Here is a 24,108-nt window from a genome sequence, read left to right as displayed (position 1 = left end):
TCAAGGGTCTGACAAGCTGAGCCACACCCCGAGTCCCTCACTGGGGAAGCTAGGCAGGGGCTCTACCATGAACCACACCTAGGGATTCTAGACAGCCTCTCTGAGCCACATCTCCAGCACAAGAGAACATAGGAAGGGAGGAAGAAGCCAATGAAGGAACGTCCTCTGGGGAGGTGTCCTTTGAGCGGGAACCCAAATAAAACAAACTCTCAAAAGTTTCTTGGGGAAGAGCTCCCTCTGGAGGAGGGAGCTGTCAATTCAGCATCCAGGGAATGGGAATAACCTTGATCCCTCCCAGGAACCAGCAGGAGGTACATTAGCAAGCTCTGAGCTGAACTAGGAGTGTGCAGAGTCAAATACTTGGGTTTCATTCTAAGTGAAGGTCAATCTTTCGAGGCTTCTATTCTGGGAATCCATCCAAAGACCACTTTCTAAAAATTCCTTGGCTGCTGTAAAAAGAAACGACTATGGATAGGAAGCGGGTATTGAGGGACGGAGAGGCGGAGCTGAAGATTCTCCAGGCAGATTGTACTGTTCCCAGCTTGTGCGTTTGTGGGGCTGGCCTCGTGCCAAGAGGGCGTTCCTCCTTGTTAGTCCATTAATATGAGAGTAATATGTGTTTAATACTCATTTATGGTAAATGAATGTGCAACCCAGCCAAGTAACTTTCCCAGCGTCACATAGCAGTGACTCGGAGAAGGAGCAAGTGTTCTTGGTCCCTGTACTGGGAGCTTACACTGGAAGCCAGAGGACCTTCTTTCTGATGCACGCACAGCAGGGCACCCCCTCATTTCTGAAGCAGGAGCCTCCCTGCGACTTTGCCCTCCTCTCGGGCTTCTAGTGTGAGAAAGATGCCGTATTCAGATGTGGCCACAAGAGAGCGCTGTGACCACATCTGCGCACCCGGCGGCCTTGACTCCAAAAAGGCCGAGGCAGCGTCAGTCTCACGGAGGAGTTTGCACTAAAATGCTTAAGGTGTCTATACGGTGCTCAAACTCTGACCTGTGATGCAGCTAACTGCAGAAGCCGCTCGGGACAGAACCTAGAGGCCAGAGAAGGAAAAGAAAAGGGCCAGGAAGATAGAGGGAGGCCAGAGAAGGAGAGAGGTGGGAAGAAATGAAAAGAAGAGGGAAGAGGGAGGAGAGTACACGGCGCAATATACTGCAGCAGTCAGGTGCTGACCTGTGTCAACGGGGATGGTGTCCTGTCCATTTAAGCAGAAAAGGGGTGTACCTGGGGAGACAGCCCTGCCTCCGCGCAGAACCATGTAAAATAGGGCCGAGTGCTTTGCTGCCAGAGGGAATGGCTAGGCTGAAATCAGAGACTGGAGGACAGGCCAGAGGTGACAGAGGAGAGAGCATGAGGGGCAGGCAGGAGTTGCAAAAGCAAGCCCTGAAGCTCTCCCAGCAGGGCAAAGACAAGATCACGATTGCAGATGTTTCCTGACAGCTCCCAGCTCTGCCCAGCCTAGGATAGTGGGGAAATAACTGAGTCAGCTCGGCCCCTGCCCTCAGTGGGCCCCTGCCCTCAGTGCGCTCTCCCTCTGGTGGGGAAGCAAGTGCAGGCACCGACATGTCAGGACCAGAGGGCTAAATGCCACTGGTGTCACTGTGAGGGTTCAGGAGGACACGGGGAGCCTAGAAGTGGCGCACCCAGCTCGGTGTGGTGTGTCATAGAATGCGGAGGTGATGTTTAAGCCACGACCCAGGAGCTGAGTAAGACTGAGGCCAAGAAAGGATGAGAGAGGGAAACTGCCTGGTAGAAGGGTGGCAGACCTGATCCACAACTCGGGAGGCTCCTGCCCCTGTGAGGAGGCATTGTTCCAGGTACAGGAGGCAGGAGCAGACAGGGCTAGGCGGCAGTGTGGCTCAGCGGGTAGATTGCTTACTTAGCATGGACGGAGCCTCCATCTCCATCCCCAGCACTGTGTAAACCGGATGTGGTGGTCTACACAGCTGTGACCCCAGCACTGGGGCAGCAGAAGCAGGAGGATTGAGTTTAAGGCCATCCTCAGCTACATGGTAAGGTGGAGGCCAGTCTGGCTTGAGACCCTATTCCAAAACAAAAAGAGCTCTCCAGGAGAGAGGCCGGGGAGATCAAGGCTGGGGCCCCCACGTTGGCTGGGGATCTGAACTAGTCGGGGACTTGATGATGAGAACAGATACATAAAGAGCCTCTCACCAGGAGTGGAGACTCCTGATGACATTAAGTGTGCTTTAAGACTTTAAAAACACCCGTGTGAGTCCAAAGACTATACAAATAGGGGCTTGAGAGCTGGCTGACCCACTGAGAGCATATACTGCCCTTGCAGAGGACCCAAATTGGTTCTAAACTTCTACATCAGGTGGTTGACAACATCCTGTAACTAGCTCCAGGGCATTTGACACCCTCTTCGGCCTCTGAAGGTGCCTGTACTCGCATGCATACACATACACACACACAAATAAAATAAAATCTTTTAAAAGACCATATAAATACAAGAGGCACCCTCCTAATAAGCAGACCAAACATTTCCCACTCAGGTGGCTTTAGCAGATACTGGGGTCTTTGAGAGAACAGCAGCTTGCTGGGGCAGGAAAAAGAGTCAGGTAACCTGAGAAACACTATCACTTTAGGAAACAACCTCCTGTTGAGACACAAAGGACCCTAAACTCTTAGTTAATGTGGTGCTGGGTCTTCCTAATTCTAGTATTCCGTGCCCCGAGTTCAGGAACACTATCTCCTAGCAGGGACTGACCAGGAGACAGACTTTCCCAGCCAGTGTTCTGCAGCCTTTTCCCACTGTGTACTGTCTCGGAGCTGAGTAATGAGACAAATTTCAGGTCTAAAGAGAAGGAAATGATGGGTGTGGAAGTCCTAGAATTAGGTTCAGAGATAATCTCACTTCTTCAGCCTGTTCCATGATCCCATCCCATACACACCAGGCGCCAGATTAGGTCCTGGAGATCTCCCTGAGGTCGAAAGGCTCCAACCACGCTAAGAACATCAAAGAAGCATAGGGGCCTGAGACAGAGGACATGATGGAAAGGCGAGGTTGGAAGGATGAGTGAAATCTAGATGCTGAATGCTTAGGACATTTAGCATTGATCGCAGTTCCACTGAGGGCTTAGAGGGGTTTGACAATGTGCTATTTTGAGTTTGAAGATCATAGCTGCTACGTGAAAATGAACTTGGCCTGGGGTGGTGGGGGTCACGTGAGTGTGGAAAGTAGAGCAGTTTGTGTGAGAGGGGTGTGGCCTGGATGGCAGGGGCTGAGAGGAGGTCAGTGGGTGGGGTCTCTGCTCTCCATTCTGGAGGTAACATCAAGAGTATTGTTAATGAAGCAGGCAGTGTGGGCAGAAGCTGGGACCACTCCCAGATTTTGGCCTGAGCAGCTGACTGGTTTCTGATGGACCACAGAGCTTCAGTGGAAATAAGTGGGAGATAGTGTAGCTGCAGGGATTAGAGGAGGTCCACTGCCATCCAGGATGCCTGGTGTCAGCAGGCATTGGTGAGTATGGATGCTGACTTAGAAACATCATCTAGAGATGGGGCTGCAGAGATGGCTCAGTGATTAAGAGTGCATGCTACTCTTTCAGAGGACCAGAGTTGGGCTCCCAGCACCCACCTCAAGCAGCTTACAACTGTCTATAACTCCAGTTCCAGGAGATCTAATGCTCTTTTGGACTCCATAGATTCTTCGTCAGCCAGAGGGAGCCTGGGTAACCAGAGTCGTCACACATGAGGTTTTCTTCTTTCTTCTTCTCTTCTTCTTCTTCTTCTTCTTCTTCTTCTTCTTCTTCTTCTTCTTCTTCTTCTTCTTCTTCTTCTTCTTCTTCTCCTCCTCCTCCTCCTCCTCCTCCTCCTTCTCCTCCTCCTCTTCTTCTCCTCCTCCTCCTCCTCCTCCTCCTCCTCTTCTTCTTCTTCTCCTCCTCTTCCTCCTCCTCTTCCTCCTCCTCTTCTTCTCCTTCTCCTTCTTTTCCTTTTTTTATTGGTTTTTCAAAGCCGGGTTTCTCTGTAGCTTTGGAGCCTGTCCTGGAACTCTCTCTGTAGATCAGGCTGGCCTTGAACTCACAGAGGCCCCTCTGTCTCTGCCTCCCGAGTGCTGGGATTAAAGGTGTGTGCCACCACTGCCTGGCAGTCACATGAGTTCTAAAGCCAGACAGGGACATTGAGTCAGGAGGGCTGATATTCAGATCTGTCTCCTCACCTGTAAAGTATGTGTCAGCATGTGTAAGAAGAATTGAGACTTAACACAGAAAAAAGCCCATCCCTGAAGAAAAACAGGAATCACAGCTGCAATCCTAGCACTTGGGAGGTAGAGGCAGGAAGATCAGAAGTCCAAGCTATGCAGAGAGTTCAAAACCAGTCTTGAGACCCTGTCACAAATGAAGAAGCAGGAGCCTTGGGAAGCTAGGGGTGTCAAGATGTGTCCTTCAGAGACTGCCTATCCCAACACCATGCAACACAAGGTCAAGAACCCAGAGACAGAGATCCTACCAGCTTTAGAGGTCTTTAATCTTCCCATGGCCATAGACCCTCTCCCCTGATACCCTTTTCCATAGCTCAGCTGAGTCATAGGAAGTTCTGCAGGAAGGACTCCATTTCTGAGACATTCTCCCAGTGCATGCTGTGGATGGCTCACCCACGGCTGTTCTTCCACCCCTAAAACACTTGACCCTCCTAAGGCAGGTCTCACCACTAAGCTTTCCTGTCTTCACTTCTTCCTCACCCCCCAGTCTCTGACCATCTTTAGCTCCCCTGGCTCAGCATCCAAGGCTCAGCACCCATTTTGCGGTCCTTATTAGCCTCCTTGTTTTGACCACTTGCCAAATAGTGTCCCTGCAGAGCAATGCTTTCCACCTCATCTGAGTGTGTGCAGCCTGAAGATGAGCTGGGGGAAGGCTTTCAGGAAGAGGAGGAGGAGGAAGAAGAAAAAACCCAAGCCACTAGACAGGTGTGTCCTCCACTTCCTGTCATGTGGTGGCGCAAATGAATGTAGACAGATTATATAGATATATACAGCTTTAATAAGGAAATAGACTTACAGGACCACAGGTTCCCGCGGAGTACTGGAAAAGCGGAGCAAAAGAAAAGGGCTGCTGGGCTCACGCCCAGCAGATTTATCCGTAAACATTAGCCCGAGGCGAACACGCCCCCAATGGGTGGGGCTATGTCCCTACACTGTCACCTGACCCACAACCCACACACAACCTCAGCCTCACCCTTCCTCACCCTTCCCTCTTCCTCCCTGGACAATGGAAGAGGCGTCCTTCCTCTCATCTGGGGACTAATCTTACCACTTAGCCAGCTGTACCATCTACTTGAATATTTCCCAACTACAGTTGGGAAGAGCCCTTCATCTTGGTCCGGATCACCATGTGCAACCATGGACAAGAGAACTGACTTCATCTTGACTTCCTTGTTCAGTACAATGAAAGGTCAGAGTGACAATGGGGTGAGTTAATTTGCTCAACATGGCGTGAAATCCTATTGGTCACAGAAGCAGATGCACTGATGACGTTGGCAGCTGCCCTGGGTGACAGAAGAAAGATTCAGGACAGTTGTGGGTTTTTCATACTGCCTCATCTTCTCAGATAGGCAAACATGCCACTTCCTCTAGACCAACCCCAGTTTCCCAATCTGTAATCCCACATGAGATACTGTCTACAGACTTTTCATGACACACACACCTTTCCATTCTCTTCTAAACACACTGGTCCTCTGTGGTCTCACATCTGCCAGACCCTTCTACCCCAGAGAACCCTGCCTCCCTTTAGAAAGGATTTGTTTTTGTTAATTCTGATTATGTGTAGATGTGTTTGTGCATGTGCACACACGGAAAGTACCCTAAAAGGCCAGAAGAGAGAGGTGTTGGATTCCTTGGAGTTGGAACTGTGAGTCTAAAGTCCAGCACCAGGCCTCTGCAAGAACACTGCTCACTCTTAACCCCAAACCATCTCTCCAGCCCCTGCTTCTTTCATATAGTCTCTTAATGTTGTATGACACATAATTATTATTACATATTGCAGCCATTTACTTTTCCTTCCTTTCAGAATACAAGATAGGGATTTTTCTCTTATTTGGCCAATTTTGTTCATTGCTGTGTACCTGGTACCTGGAATCACGCTGGACAGTAGGTGCTTAGTAAATGTTAGTTGAAAGCATTGGGGCAGAGGAAAGGTGGGCAGGCTGGAGAATAGGAAGAGCAGGCGGAAAGAAGCCGCTTACATGCAGAGCAGAGCTAGAGGGCTGAGGATGTGGCTTGGTGGCCACAGTGCTTGTCCAGCATGTGCTTGTTCTGCATGCTTGCAGCCCTGAGCTCCATCCTCGCACCGGATAAGCCAGGCATGCTGGTGTGTGCCCGCAATCCCAGCATTCAGGAGGTGAAGGAAGAATGATCAGAATTTTCAAGGTCATCCTCTGCTACTTAGCAGTTTGAGGCCAACCCGGGATCCCTGAGACCCTGCCTCAAGATGAAAATAAAAACAACACAGCTGCGAAAGCTGGACCTGGTGGAGCACATTTGTAACTCCAGCATTGTGAGGCTGAAGCAGGAAGAGAGCGAGTTCAAGACTAACCTGAGTTAAGTAAAAGCCCAACTTTAAAAACCAGGAGTGAAACTGGCAAGGCAGCTCAGTGGATGAAGGTGCTCGCTGCCAAATCTGATGGCCTGAGTTCTGTCTTCGGGTCACCACGTGATGGAAGAAGAATACTAACTCCTGTAAGCTGTTCTCTGAGTCCCACATATGACCCCACACACACGCACGCGCACACACACACATTCACACACACATACACATATATATACACACACACATATATATACACACACATTCACACACACATATATACACACACACACACATTCACACACACATCCTTTTGCATCTCAAATAGAATACTGATCTAGATCTTACAAAGGTCTCTTGGTCACACAGCCAGAAACATCTCTGGATGCTGTCACCCAGAGAGACTATTTACACCCAAAGTATGGGCAAGAACTCAATAGGCTTTTACTTCTAGTAGAAGATTATTTCTCAGACAAAAACAAACAAAAAAACAACAGAAAAAAAATAAGCAAACATGGGCATTCCTGTCAAAGATGCTGAGGAAGAAAAGAGGTGGGAAAGTCCATTCCTGGAGGAAGCATAAGGCTGAAGCCACCCAGGAGCAAGAGAAGATTCGCAAAAGCAGTACAGAAAGAACAAAAGAAAGGGATCCCAGAGAAGGTTGGCAGATGTCATGGATTTACATAAAAATTAAAAATTATCTCAATTGTGATTTATTTGGTATGAAATATTCAGAGCAAAAGAATCAGTTCAATGTTGATAAAATTCTGGGGAAAGCAGATTTCAGGGGGCAGAGTCGGGAGATGAAAGCACACTCTCCCAGGGAGTTGACAGATGTGGCTCAAATAGAGAAGATGTCAACAACACCAATCAAACGAAACATAGACCTGGGAGTTCAAAGAGCAACGGGGACTCCACTGGGCTGAGGTGCACCTCAGTTTCTAAGTGAACTGCTGAATTCAGGCTGCAACTCATCAGGCAATACTAAGTCATTTGTCCAAAGTCCGTCTTTGGCATCCCAACATGGAGTCTTGTACTTAATTGAGGCCAACACAGACATTTTACATTTTACCATCATATTTCCTATCCCTAATTTGAACTTTTGATGGAGGACTTACAATTTTACATACAGATGTATTGAGTGTGCTGATACATGAAGGGTTCTGGCAGGACTGGCATGGGCATGGTGAAAACAAACTCAAGCATGGGAAGCATGGGGTTGATGGGTTTTGCCCGTTTACCCCTTTCCATCTCCCTTACTTGAAAAGCACTAGATTACAGTCCTAAAGCCAGCCCCCAAGGACCATTCCTCTATTTGGCCACTGTCTCAATCCTATGACAAAACACTAAGATGCAGCAATCAAAATTTATTATTTGGCTAACTTCCAATCTGGATTTACCAACTCATTCTAGCATGGACCTCCCCTGCCTTAAAAACCTACTCTTGCAAAAAGAAAAGAAACCGCTTGCTGCTGGGCTGCTGCTCGCTGTCCGTCTTTGCAGCTTCACCTGCCCACTGGCCCCTCCAGGGTAAGGAATTTTCTTTGTGCTGAGAATTTGGTGTCTGGGCGTGCCCTGTACAGATTTGAAGGGCTGCCCCCCTTACAGTACATGCCTGTAATCCCAGCACACAAGAGGCTGAAGGAAGTAGATGGTGCAATTTCCAGGGAAGCAAGAGCTAAATAGTTAATTTCCGGGTTAGACTGGGCTGTGGGTCATGACTCTGTCGCAAAAGTAACAAACAAAATCTACAACTGCAAAGTAGAAAAAGAAAAAGAAGAGGGACAATGAGAAGACATTTCATTTATTTTTTTGTAAGTCTCTGTTTTGTCATGGTTAGTATGGCCTTATAGATAAATGTGGAAAGAGAGTGGTGTGTCTCACACCTAGACATTCTAGCCTGCATACAAAAGTTTGAGAAACTACAGGAAATGTTTAGCTGAATCACATACATGCTCAAATATAAAGGGTCAAACCTATGTACAATACATCTTCTCAAGTGGGATTCTTCTATTTTTGTAATCATTTTGTTGTTTAACATTGTAATGTCACTCTGGAACCTTTTAGGAAATTGCACAATAATGTACCAATGAATACACATTAGCAACAGAAAGGTGACCTCACTCAGTGGCTGCTTACTATCTGCTCTGTCAGTCAGCTGCTTCAGGTCTATGCACTCTAAGTTCTTCAAAGCAGGTCAACACACAGGTGATGGCAGACACAACATCTGACTTTCACATATTGATGTCTGGATACTAAAATATACGTTTGATAATCTTTTTAATTTATGTAAACATGTATGAGCTTGCATGTGTGAGGCCAGAAGAGGGCATCAGATCCCCTGGAGCAGGAGTTACTGATGATTGTAAGCTACAGTGTGGGTGCTAAGAAACAAACTCAGGTCCTCTGCAAGAGCAGCAAGTGCTCTTAACCCCTGAGCTGTCTCTCCATCTCCTATATACGGGTTCTTGTCAAAGTGTTTGGTAAATTGTTTTGTAATCCAGTACCTTGTTCCTTCTAACATCAGCCACCCCTTTCCCTTCAGAGCCACAAAATCGGCTATATGGCTGAGAACAAGAAATTCCTCTGTGAGTAAAACTTTCAATAATTGTTTGTCTTTGACTTTTCAGATATAAATAGCTTTTCAGATCAGTGAGGAGTTGGATCCCACTTGCTACCTGGACAAATAGCGCTTTGAATTTTCAAAGCAGCCTTAAAGGCCTTTAGGGGAATCTGTTTCTATTTGTCGATACTACTTCAATAAGGGCCCTTTGTAACCTTTCGACAAATCTATCATAGCATCACAAAAATATATGCACCCAATCACCAGGAAGTAATGGATGTAAGCATGGGGAACTGTGGATGAAATTTATTGCAAATACTGTCCCGGGCAGCTTATTTCTCAACAAATATCAAGCTCATCTATCAGAAATGGAAAACACACAAAATCCATCTTGTAAGCAGCAGTCACAAGTTCCATAATTTTTCTTCTCTACATTTACTCTTAATACTTTAATAAATATTATTGAAATATTAAAAATATGAAACATTGATTTAATAGGGAAGATAAACCAACATACTCCTGGGAATTCCAGCAGTGGAGACAGAATGAGGCCTCCATCTCATTTGCAGAACTGAATGAATCTTTTTTGAATGCTTTCCCTGGGGTGTCGTGGATGAAATCAGAACCTTATGCATGCTAGTTAATTTGGCCTTCTTTATTAATCCTACAAAAATTTGCTTGGTTCACAAACAAACACAAATCTCCAGTTGTTATAAAATTGTCCCAAATACAGACACAACCAATAGATAACTAAAGACTGAATAGGATTCTGAACTAGTTGATTAGAAAATTGTTGTTTAGGTACTGCCTGTGTTCAGTCCCACTTGCTTCTGGGACCCCAGACCTCACAAAGCAATGTATTGTCATAACACTCTTGAGGGTCAGTAAGAATGACAGCCCCTCTTTCTGAGACGTCTCCACAGGTGCTGACTGCACAGGTCTTGTTCTCTCAGTTACCTGACTTCTCCCTGCCCCTCTGTATGGTGGAATTTCCGACAATGCCTTTCACAGGCTGACCTCCTTTGTCACACATCCTTTGCTCCGTGAGGGACAAAAATGGGGAAAACTGAGGACAAAGAAACCTGTATCCTGTAGTTAGATGTGCAAATAAAATTGGTGCCTTCCATTTCTTCCTTCTTTGCTTCATTTTGCTAACATTTACATAGAATATGACATTCAATTTAACAAGAAATCACATAGAATCACTTTATCTAACTCTTCATTTTATTGTAGGAAAAGAGAGTAGTGTGACCAGTGTTTGAATGCTTGATCTTTAATGTTCTATTTCTCTGCCTCCATATATACATGGCTAATGAATAAAATGTTTTTTACATCTTCTTATGTGAACCCTGAGTAAAATTATAGAAATATAATAGCCTCTTCTTTTATGAAAAAATGTTTATAATTGCTAAAATTTTGAAAAACATTGTCACATGAAAAGTTGTCGTGGAGCCCGGGTTGAAAGAAGGAGAATGGACTTCTGAGATGTAAGAAAGAAATGAGGGATAATACAACTCCCTAAAAGATCTTGGTGTTAAAAGAATTTGCAAAAAGAGAATGTATGAGAAAGAATATTAGGGATTCTAAGGTGTCATGAGATAAAGTGGAAAGTACTTTGAAGATTTTCCAACATTAGAATATTATTTTATATGTAGAAAAAATGATAGACATTCCTAATTTGAAACTTGAGAATGCAGAGCACAGTGAAATCTTGTTCAACAATAAATGATTTAAGCAAAGGTTAAGCAATCTTGTGCTTGGCTAACTAAATAAATACGTAAATAAATGATTAGGCTTAAAGTCACCATAGAGCACACTTTCATTGATCATAGCAGAAAAAAAAGGTGTGGACTGCCTAATAGTGTACTTTGATAAATTATGAAAGGAATCAAGAATAAAATGCACAAGTCTTTAAAATTCTTTTTCTTATACCAAGACCCATCTGGTGCCCTTAGATTGGTAAATGATGGTTGATTATATGAAGAACATCGATTGAACAGAAAAGAAGGCAGTTACCATACACACAAACTTGCAATATCTCCGACTGAAAAGCTGGGCTTTCAATAAATGGTTTACTAACGGTCACATATTAAGAGGATTTCTGTCATAAATGAACTTAGTACTTGGCCTGAGGTCAGAACTTGGATTCCAGTTCTGGACCATGCCTGCTCTGTGATCCAGTAAAGTCAATGAAGCTCCTAACTATTACCTTCTTATTTGTGTTTTGCAACATGGCTGCAGACACCTGACACACTGGTTGCAAAGATGAAGTGATTGAGTGTGTATGCAACAGTTGCCATGTGCAGACACCCACAGAAAATCTTGTGGGAGACAGCAACCCTTCGAGCTAATATTATTTCTCCTTCATTCATCCTTTATTTATCCTAGTGACTCCAGAAATAAAAAGTGTTTTTATCTTTCATCAGCTCTGCTGTCCTCTGATGTCAGTCTGTTTGAATGCAAAGACAGTGAATTATTGATTCACAAGTAACCAACAGTCTGACAATGGGAAAAATCACTTATCTATGAGTCTTTGTTTTCCCGTGTTTGGGAGATTTTTTTTTGAGTAGTAAATGATGTATGAGTTTCTATTAGATCTCAAGATTATTTCTCTCCTTTCAGATTTTTTCCTTGAATGTTTTAGGCTAATAGTAACAATTGCTAAATGCAAAAGGGACTCCAGATTCTCAAGCAGCCTGTTTATCTTGGTCAATATTTGGTGTTTGTTTAATTAAATAGCTTGCTTTAGGTGATCAAATCCAGTAAAATCTTATATTTAAGATTAATGAGGTCATAAACAAGAAAATACAGCAGGATAAGAAGCTGGATAAGTACTGGGAGTTCTTATGAGTCAGGCTAGACCTAATTAATCAAAATGTATTTGAGCAAAAAGTATTTTATGATTTAAGCCTTTCTTCTGAATATAGATTTTTTGTTAAAAATGTTAGTTGAGAATATATTTCCCTGCGTATGATGACATTTTTGTCTTCATAGTAAAATCTGATATGAGGCTTCTAATACTTAGTGAATTCCTACTCATTAATTTTCACTCATGTTCAATAATATTCTAAATAAGTGTTTGATAAGCCTAAACTTGCAAAATTTCACTTTTTCTTTAAAATGCTTAGTTTCAGCACTTTTGCATACATTTAAGCAAGGCAGGGTCAAGGGTGTAAGCTTACAACTAAATTTTACAATCAGTTTTGGAAGACATTGATTTCCCTCTTGAGTTAACTCGGGATTTTTTGAAAATACGTGTTGCTGTAGGAGACTGGAAATTTATTTTAAGAATCTTCATTTAAATCACTGTCCATGCACAGAATAGACAAAGAAATGCATAAAAACTTCATTCCTCATTCTTCCTTTCTCTCCATTCTACCTACATAATAACAATGCTACTTATATTTAATATTTGGGAAAAAATTTAAAAAGAATGAAGTTCAATGTAGTAGGTCCCAAAGGCACAAATGCTAAAATCATTTTCAATATTTAATACCTTTAATTCTCAGTATTTAATACCTTTTAACTCTTTGTGAGGGAGCTTACTTACAATTTGCAAATTACAAATTTAAATTTACAAATGTTTTGATCCCTGTATGGCCTATTGTGCTTTCCTAAAATAACTCCCCAAGAACAGCACATTGGGTTCAGCTAATCACAGAAGCACAAATCATAACATATGATCATTTTTAAAACTATTTATTATGGAAGTTCTTATTGTTCTGCTATAGATAAAAATATGTAATTTAAAACTCGCTATGCTGTTACTTACAGGAAGATCTATCATAAGCTTTATATTTCTTGATAATTTCATACTTTTATTAGGACACCCAGTAGTTTCTGGCATAATTTGTCTTCATGTAGTTTGTAGTGTACATGAATGCAACAAGGAACTCTTAAGTTTTATACTTTATACTGAAAACAGATCCCTGTTTGCCATCTCATCTCTTTCCAAGTGATTACAGGAACATGACGAGAAATGTCAAGTGGAATCCAGCATCTTAACACTCTTTCCCATGTAAAGAGATCATTGAAAATTTCTTTGTTATTGTAATGGATTAATAAAAATTTTACAGGATCCCTGACAGCAGGTCCCCAAGCAGTGATAGCAGGCCATGTGGTGGCAGGCAGAGGGCCCTGAGAGCAGCCAGTGCCAGGCAGGGATGGCTGCAGGTCCCTGAGCTGTGGCTGGTCCTGGGCAGGGAGACATGCAGAGGCAAGCAACACGAGACCATGTCGCAGGTCTCCGAAGGTGGGTGGTCCAGGGCTGCGAGCCACGTGGCGGTGGCGGGCAAGAGACAGATGGATAGGCATGCCATGCAAAGTAGACTGGATATTTATTTAGTGGTTATGGAAGAGAGTGGAGAAGGGGAAAAAAGAAAAGAAATGGAAAAAAAGAGAAAGAAGAATCTAAGGGACCCTGGGCCCCCAGTCGAATTCACTGCACAGAATGTACAGTGCTAGCGTGGACAGACTGACCCCCCAGGTCAGTCCAAACACAATTTTAGCTGAGGGAAGCATCCATAGCAAAATGGGGAAAACTCACCAATTGAAGCCCGTATTGTGAGTAGAAATTGCACTCAGGCATACAAAACACATGGTTGCTTTGGCTAAAATACTTAGTTCTAGATCCCAACTCCGGGAGAGGGGCTGGGTTGAGAGAGCCATCTGAGTCTTGTGGCACCAACGTAATGGATTATTAAAAATTGCGTCAGAATCCCCAGCAGGTAGGGGCCAAGTGGGTCCTGAGGGCAGCCAGTTCCAGGCAGGGATGGTGCAGGATACCACAGGGCAGGTTTCCGAAGGTCCCGGGTGGCATCCCTGGTGGCAAGCCATGTGATGGTGGCAGAGCAAGAGACAGATGGATAAGCACGCCATATAGAGTAGGCTGGATATTTATTTAGTGGTTATGGAAGGGAGGGGAGAAAGGGAGAAGAACAGAGAGGAAGGGGGGTGGAGACCAAAGCTGCGTCTCCGTGAGGGAGACAAAAGAGAGAGAGAGACTAAGGCTACAAGCAAGAATGAAGACCTGCCTGACTCAGTGGATGGGGGAGTGAGTGGGCGTCACTTGTCTCTTAAAGAGACAGATCATTACAGTTATTATTAGTGTTTACTTTGGACTTTAAACAAACAGAATATCAAATCCTTATGCACTGGTTCTTCTATTGGTTGCATGGCACTTGAAATTCTTTTTTTTTTTTTTTTTTTTTTTTTTTTTTCGAGACAGGGGTTTCTCTGTGGCTTTGGAGCCTGTCCTGGAACTAGCTCTGTAGACCAGGCTGGTCTCGAACTCACAGAGATCCACCTGCCTCTGCCTCCCGAGTGCTGGGATTAAAGGCGTGCACCACCATCGCCCGGCTTTGAAATTCTTTTATGGCCTATAAAATGCTTCTTTACATCAAGGAATCCAGATGGGATGTAGATCCAAGGGCTGTGAGGAGAACTGAGAGCTAAGCACTGCCTGCACGGACCAGGAGTTCAAATCTGCATGGAGGAATGCTGAATGTTCAGTCTCTATAGATTTTCATTTTTGAACAAGTTGTTTTTCACTGAACTACTATATTAAATATTAAAAAACTTCTGCAAGGTAATTTTTAAAATTTGCTGTGCATTAAAAAAATTAATAATTAAAAAAATTATTTTAGCTTTTTACATTGTACCAGGGGTGTGGTGAGGTGACTTCTCTGGAGTACTCAGTTATTGCTTCAAATGAAAGTAGAGTTTCAAGTAGAAGAGAGTCTTTATTTGGCCAAAAAGAAAGAAACTAAGAGGGAAGAGAAGGAAAGAGGGAGGGATAGTGGGTGAAAGGAAGCATGGGACTAAAGAAAGAAAAAGGAAGGAAGCAAGAAGGAAAAACTGAGGCTCATGAAGGTAATGAGAAAATAAGTTTAGTTATGATTCACTCTAATGCATAAGACACAGCCATGTCTTTCCTAATGGTCATTAAGGTACGTGTTCTGGGTGAGGACTGTTGAGGAATGTAGGATGAACCTCCTGGGCTTTCAATGATACAGAGATTAGACTGTTGAATATGCTCTTTATTTAGCAAATTTAGGTAAAATTGTGCAGATAAAACAAAACCAGAGGGCAAATAGAGAATGTGGCATCTGAGCATCTAAGACATCTCTCCATCCACCAAACACTAGATCTAGAGCTTGGCAGTCTTAGTAGCATGGGCAAATAGAGGACATCTTGCTGGAAGCAAAGACCTGTATTTTGAGACCTGTATTTTGTTTATGCTATCTTAAGTTCACAAGTTAAGTAAGATATTCACCTTTGCAGGGCAAGCCGACCTAGGAAATTAACCTGGTATCTTATCTCCTACTGAGACCTGCAGGCCCCAGGCTTTAGAAGCAATTAGCATTTCCTTTGTTAATTAATAGTCACAGACCTCAGTATTTCCTTATCAGCTAGGGTCTCCAGACCTGACATTGCAGCTAGATCAATGACATTCCAGCAGACCTGACTTTCCAGAATCCTGCCCTCCCCCCTGCCCTTTTGCTATAAAATGCTCCTGAGAAAAAATAAAGTTTGCAGTTTGATCAGAAAAATCCTGTCTCTTGCCCCATCATTCCTACCCTCCAGGGCAAATTCGGTTCTGTTCCTGTCCTGCTGGTTGGGACAACATCTCAGCCTGATAAAAGACAAACTGCAATCATTACGGAAAGGTCCATAGTTAACTACAATGAATATATCAATAATAAGAAAAATAATTTGATAAATTTGCATAATTGTTTTAGGTTGGGCTATGCGAGCAGAAAAATCAAGTGAAAACCTCAATCACACTTGGTGAAGTTTTTTTTTTTTTAAAGTGATTTGAATACTATTTAATTAAATTGCATAATTACAATAGCAAGTTTTACTGGCGTAAACAGGTTTGGGCGCAAAGCCAGCTGTTGCAAGGAGGCACTGGGCTCAGCTGCTGGGAGCAGACGTGGGGAAGTTTTTGGATCGCCGCCTGCCTCATCCAAATGCTTCTCCAGCTGGAGGTATCAGTCACGGGGAGTGGGGGATGTTGGTAGATCTGTCTGGCAAGGTGGTCATTGCAGCCAAGATGAAGGTTAATTTCTCCAGGGCCTCCCTGTACCTGGGGAATCCTCCTCCCAGTTCCTCCTTTGCTTACTGAGACAACACCCGCCCCATGTGCCCTCTGCCCAGCAATGCCTGCTACACTGAAGACGGCTTATGGCTCCCAGGAAGCAGTCTGCAAGGGTCTTTCCATTGAGCTCTACAGCCTCAGTGACAAATGACAGCTCAATGCAGCTGTCTCTCACACCAATGGGTATCTCTCCCCGAGGACCCCCACTCATATCGTTCCAGGTATATTCAGTAAGGAGTTGGAAATGGAGTCAGTGAGCTATCTACTAGTCTGTCAGTTTTACTATCTAGATGTCCAGGTTCTGCCCAGCACACACACTTTCCCTAAAATGCTGCTGTGGGCTCACCTGGGTTCTTTTTTTTTTAATTAATTTATTTATTTATTAAAGATTTCTGCCTTCTCCCCGCCACCGCCTCCCATTTCCCTCCCCGTCCCCCATCAAGTCCCCCTCCCTCGGCATCCCTAAGAGTAATTCGGGTTCCCTGCCCTGTGGGAAGTCCAAGGACCACCCATTTCCATCCAGGTCTAGTAAGGTGAGCATCCAAACTGTCTAGGCTCCCACAAAGCCAGTACATGCAGTGCAGTAGGATCAAAAAACCATTGCCATTGTTCTTGAGTTCTCAGTAGTCCTCATAGGGACAGTGTTCTTAAGCATGAGGTCTGCTCACAGCTTCTCAGCCCCTCCCCCTTACCAGTGATGCTCAATATGAAACTTTCCCCATTCGGTATCTGCAGAGATGAATGAAGCTAACCTCAGCACAAGACTAATTGCCACCCACCCAGCAAGTCACAAGGCAAGATGGAACTACAGGAGCATCTGTGCACATATCTCAGCTCCACCTTCTCACTGGAGGGAAATCCATCATTCCCAGGAACAGCATCAGTGGGCCTTTCCACTGATACTCTATCCACTCCAGCACAGCAACTGCAAAGTTTGTGACAACGCAGATGGATCACGAAGAGAAAATGTGCACAATGTACAATAAAACAAAAATAATTATATTACTGAGAATTCTTAAATATAATTATTTCAAAATGGCAATGGGTTTTCACAGGCACACATCAAAATAATAAAGTGTTTGCAATGGGTAATTGCTCATAAACATAAATTAGAGGGGCACTGGGCAGCTCAAGTGTAGCTGACTCAGATTTATGAAGTTTCTCCTACAGTGCAAACAAGCATTGAAACGGCTTATCATTCTGGCTATTATAAGGCTTAGAACCCAATGCGAATGAGACACAAAGAATAACTCAGAAGGTAAAACAAATTTAAAATAAAAGATGTGTGCTTACTGTCTGTCTTAAATTCTTTTCCCATGACTGTATTAAAATTCCCTGACTAAAGCAATTGAAGAGAGAAGGGGCTAATTTCTCAGAGAGCTCACACTGTGACTTACCTCTGTGATGAAGTCAGGACAGTCATGCTGAAGGAGTTGCATGATGTCTTCAGCAGGCAGAAGAGAGCAGGGAATGCTTACTTGATTCCTAGCATTAAATTTACTTTCTCCACCTATGCAGGTCACAATTCCCTGTCCAGGGAACAGTCTCACCCACATCAGGATGTATATAATTTTATCAGTTAACATAATTAACAGAATCAAGATCATGCTCCCACAGGTGTGTTGGGGGCTAATTCAGTTTACACCCCCCAGATGATGGAGGCAGGTCATTGGTTAAATAATAAAGAAACTGCTTGGCTCTCATAGGTTAGAGCATAGGTGGGTGGAATAAACAGAACAGAATGCTGGGAGAAAGAGGAAGTGAACATAGATGCAGGGCAGCTCCTCTCAGAGACAGATGCCATGCAGCTGCTCCCCAGGGCAGATGTGATGAAGCTTCGACCGAGGATGGACATAGGCTAGAATCTTCCCGGTAAGTGCACCTTGGGGTGCTACACACAATATTAGAAATGGGCTAGTCCAGGTGCGAGAGTTAGCAGAAGAGCCTAGATATAATGGGCCAAGCAGTGTTTAAAAGAATACAGTTTATGTGTTGTTATTTCAGGGCATAAGCTAGCCAGGTGACTAGGAGCTGGGGTGGCAGGAACACAGCCCGCAGCTCCCACTACACCCAGATGCATACCTTCAGGCGTTCAGAGAAGTCCCGTGTTCATTCCTGGCTACCCAAACTCAAAATGACCACTAGGAAACTATATTATTTAAATCACTACTTGACCTATTAGCTCTTGCCTCTTATTGGCTAGCTCTTACATCTTAACCTAACCCATTTCTGTTACTCTGTGTGTCACCTATCTTCTAACCTAGCTGTATTCTCTTAAGCCATTGGCCTGATAGCAGTTTCTTTATTCAGTAACCAATAAGAGTAACACATGTACAAAAGGACTTTCCATACAATTTTCCCTTTTCTGTTTAAATAAAAAGGAAGGTTTTAACTTTAATATAGTAAAATTATATATAACAAAATCGGTATCAAGCAAGAATTAAAGTTATAATATTTATATATACTTTATATTTTATCATAACTAAGGAAAACTATAACTATCTACTCTTCAACTCCATCAAAGACTCCAGAAGGATGTAATATTACCTAAGTGAACAGGAAGTGCATTGTAAGTAACTTTCAAAACTCTAGAATTGACAAAGACATCTCACTTCCTGGACAGTCACCCAAAGTTCTTCTGTATCATTGAAGCATCCATTTTCAGCCTACAGGCCCATAGTATCCGGCAGACTTTTCCACAAAAGATGAAATTTTAAAGACAGTTCTGACAAAAGGCAGTTTGTCAGTCACTTTCTTCTGTATCCTGCACAATGCCTGGCAGTCTCTTTCATGAAGCAGGAACCCTGAAGGATTGTCTCACTTTTAGACAAGTTCAACAGTCATTTTTCTGTAGGTTCTGCATGTCCAGTTCACACATGATAACATCAAGCACTCCAGGCAAGTGCAGTTTCTTTCCAAAATGGCTAAACACCTCCACAAGGAGCCTCTTCGATGCCCATCTTTCTCTTGTAGCAATTGCTGCTCCCAGGAGCAGATGAGTCTCATTGTCATGGAAAGTCCTCAGGTACCAAAACATTTTAAAAGTCATGTTCTGAAGGTCTCTGAAAGATCTGAAAATACCTATCTATCTGAAATATATCTCTATATATCTAGAAAACTTAACTAACATGACTACAAACTTGACTGTTATAGATGATTATCTATTAACTTGCATTTCTTAATTATACATTACATTTTAAAACGATCTGTGCAAACACAATACCTTAATCAAGAGCAGAAACACATATACACAGCATAACAAAATTGACCTTAATTTTTTTCAGTAGCCCAAGATCCACACCAATGCAAATCTGTATAGCATACAGGCCTTTATCCCAGGTGAGTCTAGATCCTGGCAACCTGAAAAATACTGCAAATCACCATATTGTTCTTCATAAAGAAATGAGTTGGCTATAAATGGTAGAACTTATTTATTAAATAATAGCTACAGTTCATTACAATTATCAATCCCAGACATGCAAAATTCTGTTCTCTTTAGTGATTCTCTTTGGTTTTATATTCTACTGGCTTCAATTCCCAAATTAACATTGTTAGTAATGACTGTAAGAATATTTAGAGACGAATTACAATAATAATTCAGTTTATTATGAATAAACTTATAAAACGAATAAAACTCCGTTTCTTTCTTGGGATTTTTAGTGATCCTCTTTGGTTTTATATTTTACTGGCTTCAATTTCCAAATTATCATTGCTAGTACTGACTGTAAGAATATCTAGAGATGAATTACACTAATAATCCAGTTTATTAATAAACTAATAAACCTCAGTTTCTTTCTTGGGAATTTTAGTTATCCCCTTTGGTTTTAATATTTTACTGGCTTCAATTTCCAAATTAACATTGCTAGTAATGACTGTAAGAATATCTAGAGTTGAATTACACTAATAATACAGTTTATTAATAAACTAATGAAACTCAGTTTCTTTCTTGGGGATTCTTAAGTGTGAATATTTGCTTAGAACTCTGACAAGAACAGGTAGATTTTGGTCAAAGAGATCAGTGACCCTTGAAAAGGGATTCTTAGATTAGAAAATATACACCAGATTTCTCCAAGAACCTGTTAAGGGCACAAACATGCTAGGGCTTTCCCAAGTGGATGTCAGCCATCGAGGAATTGTGATGCGTGAAATGTGACAAGATTGACCCACTCATCCCCGAACCACTTGACTTGATCTCATTGATGGGTTTTCCTGCACTAGGAGGCAAAGTCACTTCGCTGCTGACGACCCTCCTTCTCTGTGCTCCTAACTTCAGTTTCTGCTCATATCAGTTCAGCACATCTCTCAGGTGCCACCTTCCTGCTTGCTAATGGATATAAATCCCTGTCATGAAACCAGCTAAGAAAAAAATTGGGAAATCAGCTCTCTCAATGTAAGAAAGAAAATGGCCAACAGTTAAACAAAACGCCTGCTATTTGGGGGCCTTTTTTAGAGCATCTGCTCCCCTTTAAACCACAGCTCGAGCTCATGTAAATTTTTAAAATCAACTGTTGTAGCATTAGATAAATGGAGTTTGTCATTTATCAACAAAGAAATCCTTTTAACACAAGGTTTCACCAAACTTTACTGTGATGGTGTTGTTGTTTGAGTCTTTCTCTTTCTCATCTTCTTTTTCCTTCTTATCATCCTCCTTCCCATCTTCCTTCGCCTCTTTTTCTTATTGCTCCTCTTTCTTTCCATTTGTCTCTTTCTCCTCTTCCCCCTGATCATTCCTTTCCTACACTTCTTGATCCTTCCTCCTTCTCCTGCTCCTGTTCTTCTTCCATATATTTTCTGAGAAAAGGTTTATCATATTATCATATAGCACAGTCTGGCTTAGAACTCAATATATTGCCCAGAATTGCCTCAAACTCAGAGCAATCATCCTGTCTCAGCCATGTACCCACAAGTGCTAGGATTACAGCTGTGACTCATCACATTCCAGATATTTTTTTTTTAATTCATTTCATCTCCCTTTCAAAATCTCTGTAATTTTGTTACAATTGGTCATATATTTGTTTGGGAAACCCTTTGTTAATGGGTACACTGAAAGATACTTTCTGTATTAATTCACGGTACATATTTTTTATTTATTCACCAGAAATTTTCTCTTTTATATGTAAGTAGATTTTAAAATACTCTGTTTTGGAGAGAAAGAACAAAAGCTATCCACACATTAAAAATTTTACTTTGATGGAAGGATGTTGACAATGCATTATTCTTCTTGCTATATGTTTCATGAAAAGCAACCTATAATTTAAAACGCAAACACGGAAGTATGTTGCAAAATTCTATAAAATTATACATAAGTACTGCAGCTCACATTTTCCCCAAATCAGTAAGTTTTATTTTAACAAGCAAGTTTGAAACCTGTGATTCAAAATGGTGTTTTCATGTTTCATTCATTCTCACAATGGCTACTTTGATGAATTATAGATGTCAGTTTTCTTAAAAGTCTCACAAGCTTCTTTCAGCTGGCAAGAATGCACACCTCCTCCCACAGTTCTGGCAGACTTGCTCTGAAAACCCCGGGTCAGACTGCCATGCCTGCAGACTGAACAGTAAGCTCTACTGAGTCAAAGTGCAGTGTCAAGTTCCAGCTGGGGATGCCAAATGCATGCAGTTCTCTGTGTTAGGTCATTTGCAAGTTTGGTCTTTTCAGCAAATGTGTTTGGATGCAATGGTATAAACTTCTCAAGAGATATCTCCCTCTATCCCCTAATTGCTGTTGTTGTAGCATTAGATAACTGAAGCTTTGTCATTTATCAACAAAGGAATCAGGCAGCAGAAACTTATCTGCTCTTGCCTCTGCCTGTTAACTAAACCACTTTCTATAGCACTGCCTTAATCGCTCCTGAAAACAAGATGTGTGGAAAAATTTACGGAGGAGCTTTCTCAGAAACATCCTTGTATTTTCTCTTTCATTGACTGAGAGCCCTAAAGGTAAGTGAAATCTATCTGTCTGCCTGTTCTGTGGCTGCAACCCACACTGCTTATGACAGCAGAGAGTTCTGTAGCCATCAAATTTCTTCCTAAGAAAGGTGCACGAATGCACAGGCAACACATTTGCTCACAGGTCTCCACTAAACTGTGAGGTTTATAGTCCAGGCGCAAGGAAACTGAGCAGCCACCACTGGTTGCCAAACTACCAAGAGCACAAGGAGAGCTTCATTAGGGTTCGGGTGTGGAGAAGCCTAAATAAAAGAAGGAAGAGGGAAATTAAAGCCTGAATAATTAAATAAAATGAATGGTCATGAAAATGGCAGCGACAAAAATCCAAGAAGGTCCCTGAATCTGAATTGATCAGGGATCAAAGTCAAGTTGAATTGTATAGGAACACCATTGTCTTAGTTAGGGATTCAATTGTTATGATAAAACACTGACCAAATATAGACTATAAACTATAATCTATCTCCAGCGGAGGAGAGGATTTATTTTATCTTATACTTTAGAGCCCATCATTGAGGAAAGCTAAGGCAGAAATTCAAGGCAGAAGCTAATGTAAAAGCCATGGAAGAAAACTGCTTACTAATTTGTTCCTCATATCTGGTTCAACCTGCTTTCTTATAGAACCCAGGACCAGCAGACCAGGAATGGTACGATTCCCTGTGTTATGGGTCCACCAATAGTAATCATTAATCAAGAAAATTCTCCACAGACTTGCCAACAAGTTCATCTGGTGGGGGCATTTTCTCAGTTGAGAGTCCTTGTTCTCAGGTAGCTCTAGTGTTTATCAGCGTGACATTAAAAACTAACCAGCACAGACGGAACTGTGTTCTCTCTGTGTGTGTATGTATGTGTGTGACCCTGGTATGGCTGACCAACTCTTTGTGTTTGTCTATCTGTTTATGAGAGAGAGAGAGAGAGAGAGAGAGAGAGAGAGAGAGAGAGAGAGAGAGAGAGAACAAACTGATTTAATTCTACTTTCAAAAGGGAATCCATAATTCTTAAGCTTAAAAGTTGTTTGCATCCTAGTTCTGAAACCTTAGTGCTAGACTTTTTTTTTTTTTAACCGATTAAGTCAATTTATTAAAACAGTTGACAGGCATCTGCAATGGTGACTTCAACCTCCACGCCCAGCTCAATACTGATGGACCTAAGCTGCTTTACTATCTCAGAGGGGCTGTGCAAGTCAATGAGGCGCTTGCGGATTCTCATTTGGAAACGATCTCACGTCTTGGAGCCTTCACCACAAGGTGTTTTTCTCATAGTGAGCCTCAGGGTCTTGGTGGGCATGCGCACAGGCCCCTTCACTTTCAGGTTCTCCTTGGCGCCTCTGATCAGGTTGGCACACACCTTCTCCAGCGACTTCATGTTGCGGCTCATGAGCGTGATTCGGATGCAGTGGATCACCACCTCGGACTCCACGGGCGTCTTCCCGGTGTCTTTGAAAGCCATGGTTGCGGTGCAGGCTTCCTGACCGACTTGTTCCTCGGCGGGGAGCGAACAGCGGTGATTCAGGACGGGAGCAGACCGAGCGGAGCTCCACGGCACGGCACACACCACCACGCCTCCAGTGCTAGACTTTCTTAGGCTCAGGAGACAGGGAACTGGGTGTAGCGGGTCAGTAGACAACACTGCAAATGGAAAAGTTGGAAAAGAAAATTAAACCAGGGAAAGTGGTCTGAATAATTGTCGACTCCAAGGAGGTGAGTTAAAATCTCGATATCAATGAGCTCCCATCTCACTCAGATATCAATGTTCTAACTGAGCATAAATAGCTCTCAGCAGCTGCTCTTGGATTTCTAACCAGCTCTCACCAACTGTGACTAGGAGTGTTGGCTGAGGGAAGTCATAGCCACAGGAGCTTGAGGGTCCTGGTCACATTGCACCACAGTCAGGAAGCAGAGAGACTAAAGCCACTGCTCAGCTCCCCTTCTCCATGTCTACAGTCCAGG

At 42.9% G+C, this 24,108-nt stretch overlaps 1 pseudogene; it reads right to left on the bottom strand.

Moving 5' to 3' along the window:
* Window positions 1-23,239: 23,239 nt before the first annotated feature.
* Window positions 23,240-23,608, bottom strand: LOC130865159 (40S ribosomal protein S20-like; annotated as a pseudogene).
* Window positions 23,609-24,108: the final 500 nt, after the last annotated feature.

This window comes from Chionomys nivalis, chromosome 23 (genome assembly GCF_950005125.1).
Source record: "Chionomys nivalis chromosome 23, mChiNiv1.1, whole genome shotgun sequence".
NCBI lineage: Eukaryota > Metazoa > Chordata > Mammalia > Rodentia > Cricetidae > Chionomys > Chionomys nivalis.
The sequence above is the reverse complement of the archived record's forward strand: the minus strand, read 5'-3'. Positions and strand labels throughout refer to the sequence as shown.